Source organism: Uloborus diversus, chromosome 7, assembly GCF_026930045.1.
Source record: "Uloborus diversus isolate 005 chromosome 7, Udiv.v.3.1, whole genome shotgun sequence".
Lineage (NCBI taxonomy): Eukaryota > Metazoa > Arthropoda > Arachnida > Araneae > Uloboridae > Uloborus > Uloborus diversus.
This window is the reverse complement of record NC_072737.1, coordinates 127,546,413-127,555,893: the sequence shown is the minus strand read 5'-3', so window position 1 is coordinate 127,555,893 and position 9,481 is coordinate 127,546,413.

Below are 9,481 nucleotides of genomic sequence, written 5' to 3'. Positions count from 1 at the left end.
GGACACATTCCCCTCAATATGTTGAACTTGCCAAAAGTCCCCCTCAATATTTCAGAACTATAAGTGTTTATAGAAAAATTTCCAAAGGAGAGCGCAAGAGCCTCATTCCGTCCTTTTTCATTACCAAAAGATGACCTACACTCGAGTATATGGTTTTGCTTTCTGAAAAATTTCGAAATTAAATCCCATCCCCACCCTCACTTTTTACATAATTTCAATTTTGTTCAAGAATATTAAATTTTTGTTCAAAGTAAGTAGTGTTGAGTTGAATTTATTTCGTCAGGGAGGGGGGGTGATGGTAAGGCCCGATTAACATCTGAAATTAGGGGAAGCTTAGTATCATTTCAGGGCACCATCTTTTGTTTTTAGTATACATGAACTGTGTCATCACTTTTTTAAATTCTTTCAAAATCTTTATTTAACGTTTTCCAAAGTTTGAATAGATTAAAAAATACATTCAAATGCAGAAAACTGAGAATTTTAAGTCATTTTTGGGCCCCCTGTAGATACTGAGGGGAAGCTCAAGCTTCCTGAGCCTTTTGGGTAATCAGGTCCCTCCCTCCAAATGCCCTTTCGGAGCGAAGGGTCTGAAAGAATTACTGAGGGGGGAGGGAGGACTGTGTGGCCTACGTTCTACATGGTTTTATTTAACGCTCAGCACTTGAAAAAAAAATTCTCAGGGGCAGCGGCGGCTCGTGGAAGGAGTCGGAGGGGGCCCGGCCCCCCTCACCTTTTTTCAGACAATAATTTATAACTTTTCTTTTTCTTCTTCTTTTTTTTTTTTTTTTGTGCGTACGTGCTTGAAATAAAAAATGGATTGTACCTCCTGCGTATAATCCGCGGTTTATCCGTTAGAAAAGTAAAATCAATGAGGTGCGGTGAAAGTGCCTCCCTTGCAGCCCCTTACCTGCAAAGAAAGCGTACTGCAGCGGCGGAAAGCATACTGGATATAAGCGCGAGATTAATAATTTTCGTGATGCATTTTTTAGCTTTTCCCTATCTGATTAATTGAATTTTATTTTTAAAAGTCAGGGAGATTGGGGGGGGGGGGGGAGGGAGTGCACCACCTTGCCGGCATAAACATGAGATTAATATCTTTCGTGATTTATTTAGTAGTTTAAGTATTTTGTAGCTTGTCCTATGTTTAAAATGAATTTAATTTCATTAAAACACAAATAATTATTTTAAGGAATCCAAATATTAAAATATATATATATTTTTTTTTAAACCGGGGGGGGAGTGCACCTATGTTCTGGCCCCCTCACTTTTTCAAGGCACGAGCCGCCACTGCTCAGGGGGCAGCAGACTCACACACACATATAAAGTCTTAGCACCTGGACTGCCGACACTCTAGGACGATAATTCCTAAACGTCTTATCGATTCAAAGGTAACTTTACTTTATGAGATGGAAATGGAAAATCTTTTATCGAGAGAGATAAAGATCAACCAAAGTCAACTGCTGCTGCCATCTAGTAGTCTAGTATTGAAACAGAATCTAGTAGTCAAGTATTGAAAAAGAAATTAATAGTTGAATTTTAAATTCGAGCATACAGACTTGCAAGATTAGTGGTATACACAAACTATATATTATCTCTTTACATACATTACATTTTACTAAAACGAAAGTGAATACAATGTTTTTGTTTGCTTTGAATATTCAGAGGTAATAGGTGAATGTTTAAAATTTTCAAAATATTTTTAACTAAAATATAAAAAATATGTTCTAATTCTAAAGACTACTTCTTGAGCTTAGTTCGCGCTTAAAAGTATTAAATAAAATTAGTATATGATCCCGTGATTGCATCACTTAAAACTTGCAGTTAATCTTAACATCTTAAATTTTAGGTTAATTCTAAAGCACTCAATAACGTATAAATTTAAAATTGAGAGAAGTAGAAATGTAGGTGGTATAGTAAAAGTTTTTTTACTAAGCAGTATACCATCTATTTCTTTTCTCAATTTTTTAATTTAAATTTTATTGCCTGCTTTAGAATTAACCTAAATATGCCGATACTAAGATTAACCGCAATTTGTGAGTGTTCTAATCAAGAAATGATATATATACGTATTTTATTTCACACTTTTGAGTGGAAAATAAACTTATAAAATTTTAGAAAGTCTTTAGAATTAAAAAACATTTTTCATAATTATCATTATTCTTTGTAATTCGATATAAACACCGGGCAATGACTTGTAAGCGAGGAAACATTTTTTTGTATAATTTACTTATCAATGAATTTCAAAATAGGCAATTACAAAAAAAAAATTTACAACTTGAATTCAAATTGTGTTTTTCGCGATCATGAGATGTGATAGGGCCCTAGATGTAAAGTTTATCGTTTTTGCAAACAACTTCCCAGAATCGACTTGATTTAAACCCGACGCTCCCAACTATACACTTGTTGAAGAGGAACATCCCCACCTCTTTCTTATTCACATTTTTCATAGAACAATTTTTGTAGAAAATTGAAGGGACCATGTTCACAACACACAATTATTATATTTTCTACACTCTGATACAGTTTACTTGATGGGCAGACAATTTGTCCTTTATCCCGAATAGCGGTCAAGAATATGGCATTAATGCTATCCCACTATTCGGTCAGGAGTTTTTCCCGTCATGCCGTCACGACTGTCTATAGCCATATGATCCCAGGCGCTCTCTTGCATCTGCACCGTAGGCGATCGCGGAAAGCCCCATTACGCAATTATGGAGATCCTAGTTATAAAGCATGGGATCCCTGTCACGCGTTACGCAATGTAACCGCGTGGAGCGTATAATTTCTTACAACACTATCCTCTTTAGACAGAAACGGCATCCAGCACACAACAAACTCTCACTATCTGAGTGGTGGTGTTCATGTCCTTTGGTCCAGAGACCTCATGTCCCTCCTCCTGGGTGGTGGCGAGTGTGTAGGTGTGAGTATGTGCAGGCGTGTGTGCGTTCAGGCGTGAGTATGTGTACAGGACACGGACGCTACTGTCCAAGAGGAGCGAATACTGGTGCAGGCTAAGGTCCAGAAGAGCAGTGGACGGTGGTGCACGCAGAGGAACCGGGTTCAAAAAGCATAGGAACATCTGCTTCGGTCAGATGAGATTAATTAGCAATTCATTGATTGCTTAAAAAAAACTAGTAAAATCAACTTCCAGACTATAGAAAGCTCTTGTAGACGCTAATGGATATCCTAAGAAATATTAATTTAAAGGAAAAATTACAATAATTACTAATATCTAGGGTTTTTTTTAAATTCGCGAAGACTTTCGTGCGTTACAGTCTAGGTAGGGGAACATGGGGCAAAGTGAAATAGCGGGAAAAAATTGAAATGGTGAAGTATTTACTTTGCTTTTAGCTTCGTCTATCTGATATTATTTTAACTATGTAGTACCATATGTAGTCTATTCCAGTCAGGAAAAAAATACCGCCGGAGATGAAAATATTTAGAAATATAGGAATTTTTCAAAGATTGATACTCATATTGTAATATTTTGCCAAAAATTATTTTTGTTATAATAAAATGATAAAGTTATTGTTATTAGCATTATAAATATTAATTGAGACCTGCTAATATTCAATGCAGTATTAATTTAGTTAATATTAATCTCATTCGTATTGTTTATACAATTAGTCAAATACATATGATTTGTATCAGTTTGTTTCATTTACTCACTCAATCATTTAAGGCGATAATGGGCTTTCAGATGATTGAAAATTGGTCAAACAAACTTTTTTCATTCATTATATTTCTAAAAACTAAACCCTTAGCTGAACCGTTAGAAAAAAAAAATAATTGAATCGGTGGAAAACTGGATATAACCGATACAAAACTGCATATAAAATGCATGAGTAAAAAATGCATATAATGTTTGAATTTTTAATACTAATATCATTTCAAATGAATCATAAGACCTTATTTGTGGTGAATTAGTATTAAAAATTAAATTGTTTATTCAATAATGAAATTTGCAATGGTAAAACAGAAAATGTTGATTTTCCCAAAACCTAATTTTCGATTAATTACAAAATTCAAACTGTTCCTTGCAAATGAATTATTATTTAAATTTGCTGAAAATTTTATACTAAGTATTTAAGTAACTTGTTTACATTTTGTTGTGAAAGATTTTTCTGTTTAGTTAGTTTTGTGGAGTATATTTGACATATTTTATTGAAATATGAACATATTTTAATGAAAATGTCTAGATTTTCGGGAGGGTTTCCATTATTTATCTTTACCACAAAATTTTGAAAAAGTAATTCCAGCATTCTATTTTCAGTTGTTTTACGTACCATATTTAGCTAGTATTTTATAATTTTGATGAAATTTCATTCGCAAGCAGTAATATGACAAAAGCGTTATAAAATCAAAATTTAGATTTAAAAAAAAATAAGTTTTAAAATAATTCAATGAAATTTTACATTTGAGTTGGTATTAGCATCATGTAACTATGCTGAAATTTTCAAAAAAAATTCATTGAAACTTACTTTTAAAAACATTGAAACCCTCGTATCGACTTAATATAAATCGGTTACATTTTCCTTTATTAACTCATTTACATTCCTTCATTTAGTAATTCACTTATTTATTCATTCATTCACTTACTTTTTGTTCATTTATTCTTTTACTCGGTCATTTATTTTTCTTCATTGATTAATTGATTTATTCATTTAATTATTCGCTTATTGTTTTATTATCTTTTCATTTATTCAACCTTTTATTTACTGATTATTTTGATCAAAATTATCTTTTATAATCAAATAGAAAATGTTTCCTTTGAAAAATATTTTGTTTTTGACTTTGCCCCATAAAAAAATGAAAATTTTCCACTTTTTTTTTTTTTTTTTTTTTTGAAGATTCAAATTTACTGACTAAAATTTAAACAATGCTGTTTTAACTGTTTTAACGCAAGGTCTATAAAATACATAATGGTCTTTCTTTATGTACTGTAATTTTCAAGGCAAATTTCTGATTTGTTCATTTTGAAAAAACTCAGTCATCTTAACCATTTCACTTTGCCCCCCCCCCCCTTCCCCCTACTTTTTGATAATTGATTTTTTAAATTAAGTTTCACTGTGCTATAAATATATTTTTGTACGTTTTGTTAGGAATAGATTATAGATTTTTCTTACATACCATCTCTGAAATATTAATCTCAATTAATGGAATCCCTTTAAATAACTGAAATCCTTTTTCTTTACTTCCCTCGTCCATTTATTTAAGTAATTAAAAAATTATATTATTCAATAGACGTAAAAGTAAATATTATGGTGTCTACTTCAGATTTTTTATTCAAAAAAATGATAAGCGTACGAAAACAACTGAAAGCAAGCCGAAAAGAAATCCAAACTCAGTAAATGACTAAAGCATGGGCAGGTAATTTTTTTTATTTCTACGATTCAAGAAAAACAGCATTAAGCACTCTATAAAATTTTTTTAGATGAAATATAGTAGATTTCTAAGGAGCGAGATGTCATTCAGTGGTTTTAAATGTGATTTTAAATTCTAACATATTTTAAGGATTATAATCTTGTTCTATATGATTACAATCAGTCTCAAACATCATTGCGAGTATCACAAGACTATTACGGCCACTGTTGATTCTATGCTTTTTCATCTTCCGTGTTAAACTAAAATTTACAGAAAAACTTTGTTTCTCCGGACTTTGTTTATCCGGATCTCTGGTTATCCGGATCAAAATTTTAGCCTTCAACAAAATTGTGTTCACATAGATCAGTGGCGTACCTAGCCGGGACCGCCGCGAATCTTAGAGAGAAGGGGGGGGGGGGTGGAAATCTTGTGGGCCTGGGCCAAACCAGTTAAAAGCTATCTTAACTATAGAGTTAAGCGGTGGGAAATTTTTTCCGTCCAGTATAGCACCATGCGGATTTCTTGTGTTCTTTAATTTGCATATCGGCCAAAAACTATCATATTCCACTTGATTTTTTAATGCCGCAACCGTTCATTATGCCTTGTATTTTTTAATATTTTAAGATGGATTTATTTTTTTATTAACCCCTTTTTTTGCCTTAATTTACAAAAATATACTTACTTTAAGACAAAATGATTAGAGAATGATAAATTGATTTAAATTCAAAGTAAATAAATAGAATTCTTTTAAATATTTTATATGTTCTTTGACCCTCCTATTTTTATTTTTAACGTATGAGGATACGCTAATTCACTTATTTTAAGCTTTAATGAAATCGTAAAAGATGTATTCGTATTTAAGAACTGACTTGGTTAATCTTGCAGCGGAATCTTGCATCAGAATACGTCTTCATATGAAGTAAATGAAAATCTTTTAAAGTGAATGAATGAAATATAATTTTGCTGAATTTCTATTTTCAAAATTGCGAGCATTTCACTTTCGTTCAAAGTATCTGTCAGTATATTATGATTTATAACATCAACCTGAATATTGGTTTATTTATTAAAGATCGATATTGATTTTTACAACTACACCAAAAAGAAGGAATATAATGTACCCTTTTACATTTATATTCCTGGATATGCCGTATGTAAAATTAAAAATCACTTGCAGTGTCACTCTTGCGATAAATTTTTAGCCTCAAACAAATCAGTTTTGTTTGATGAGAAGAAGTTTGAGAAGAAACGAGAAAAAATTATCTGCTTAATGTCAAGCAGATTAGGGATAGGTCAGGGGGCGATTAACCTATCCCAATCCAGAAATTGAGAAAGCTTTTGCAATTTTTCTTAAAATGTTTTAGTTTATTTTGAGATCAAGAAAAAATATTATTTTCGCCAAATAAGAAAGGTGTTTTAAAAAGTGCAGTCAAACAAAAGCTTCCAGAATTTAGCAACAGAAATGAAAAAGTGAAAACTGAAATCGTCCAATGGAACTTGTTTTAAGATGCGTTTTTGCCTTTTTAAATATAATTTTGAACAATTACACAAAGATGAACAATTATCCAAATGTAAAATTAGGAACAAAACATAAGTACACGATTCTTAAGTTCTGCTGAAGAGAATAATATTTTTTGATATTAACTCATCAAGTAAGAAAAAAAAATGTAGTTACATTAATGAGAGATGAAAAATTATTTATACGCCAAACAAAGTCTCGTCGAATTAATTAGAGGGAGAGGGGAGGGGGGGTTGAGAGAGTAAAGGCCAACCATGCCCTCTCGTGGAGCCTCTAGGGAACGTCATTATTATTATTATTATTATTTTAGTAGACAAACATGACTTGGCAAATATTAACATAATTCAAAATAAGGCAATTTGAAATGTTAAAGTGAACTGAAAAATTCAGGTTTTTTATTCAAAATAACATGTTAAAGTTTTTAATTAATTCTAGGAACATAAAAATTACAAGAACAGCAATTGCTAATTATTCAATTGAAGAAATTATTCATTGAACGATGAAACTTTACAGAAACGCCGCTCCGCTCAACGAAACGTTCCATCGCTTAACGAATCGCACGTTTTGCGAGAACCAGGCCCACAATATTCCAACCCCTCCCCCTTCTCTCTAAGATTCGCGGCGGTCCCGACTTAGCAAGGGTGGCGCCCCCCCCCCCCCCTCTTACAAACACAACCGATTTTTTTTTTTTTTTTTTTTGAAAACCTGAAATTCGGGCAATTTTGAGGAGACAACTGAATTTTTGTTAGAACAAAATTTAAAGTGGGCTAATGTCCAAAAAAAAAAAAGTGGTCCGGTGGGTTGCCCCCCGTAAAATGTTTCAATTTGTAGTCTTAAAAATATATTTTAGCTTCATATCTTTCAAAAACTTGCAATTCCGCCTTGGGCGTCACTCCCCAGACGGGGAGTTTTGAAATCTCGGCGAAAAGTAGGACATACCGAAAAAAAATGTGTTTTTTTCTTTCTAGTCTGGTAAACAATTGCATGCAATTTTGTTTCAAAATGTTGTTTTTTGTCGTAATGAACAATATGCCTGCCGAACACTCACGTTGTGATTAATAACTTACAAAATATGCTTACAGTTTGAAACAGAACTGCTTAATCAGATAAAATATCCTGAAAAAAAACCCCATAAATTAAAAGAAAAAAATTCGGGCGGTTACAGTAAATCAGCATAAAACATCATATTTTTTCTTTAGTATGAAGAGCGTGCTTCCTCATTTTTGAATTACCTTTACCCGGATTATCCGGGCTTTCGAATATTCGGTTTGTCTTTGGTTGCAGTTAGTCAGGATAAATGATGTTGTACTATGTATAAAGCAAAACATTCAACAAACCCAAATGCAGTGTTTACTAGTTAAATTTATTTGTGACTAGTGGTATCCGCACGGTTTCGTCCATGGTAGAAAATTAAAAGGTCATTTGGTTCGCCTGTATATTCACAAATAATGGATGCTGAATTTCTCGCCAATATGCCTATGGTAATTTGCTAGTCCATGTTACGGTTCCACTTTATGATAATTTGGTAACTTAATCGTTCACATTATAATAATTTTCTCGGTAAAATGTTCTTAAAAATGAAATAGAAAAAGAACAAAATCAAATTTTCGAAAAATTGCTTCGATGTGCTAATTTCTGTGTTACAAACTAATTTTGTGCCAAATTTCATGAAAATCGGCAGAACGGTCTAGGCGCTATGTGCGTAACAGACATCCAGACAGAGATCCAGAGACAGAGATCCAGACTTTTTCAGTTTTTTTATTCGTAAAGAAAAACCAATATTTTGTAGACTTGTCAATTAACGAGCACTATAGCTCGATTTCATTTTCAAAAATTCATAACATCCTTAGAATCTGAAACATTAGGCCCTTTACATTGAAAACATTTTTAGTATATAATGTTTCGATCAATTATTTTTAGAAAAACGGGACAGGATTTTCTTGAAAGGTTGAAATGAAAAAATGCTCCAATTCAGTGAATGAACACCTTTAACCAGTGTAAAAACAAATATTTTTCTCATAGTTTAACTTTTTTTAATTTTATAGAAAGAAGTTACTATTGATAACTTGAATAAGAAATAACTGCTGAAACTTCACTAAAAATATACAGGGTGTTCTGTTTTATCTGCAAAACCTCTATTTTCGCAACCGTTAGTCCTAGACGCATACTTCCAATTGCAAAAATGTTCAAAATTAAATGCATAGTCCAGATACTGAAAGTTTGAAGCAAAAATAAAAATGAGTCAAAAAGTATTATTTTATACGGGATTCTATTTAATTTTTATACCGGAACTAGGTTCCCTAAACTATATTCAGGGAAATAATCTCCACATTCACCGAGAAATAAAACACAGCGTTTTGTGACTTACACTACTTTACACTCGCCGTCAATAGCACCTTTTGGGCGGAAATATAGCAGTTAACAAGGTTTTAAAACTTTATGTAAATAGAGGGTGGTTTTTGAAATTGGTTGAGGTTTTGTAGCGTGTTTTTAACATTTGCACTTATTTTTGAAAAGAAATGAAAGGTATAAATACTTTCCTTTTTTCACTTCGACAACCTGTCATTCTTCTGAAAGGACGATAAGTTCCAATATCATCTT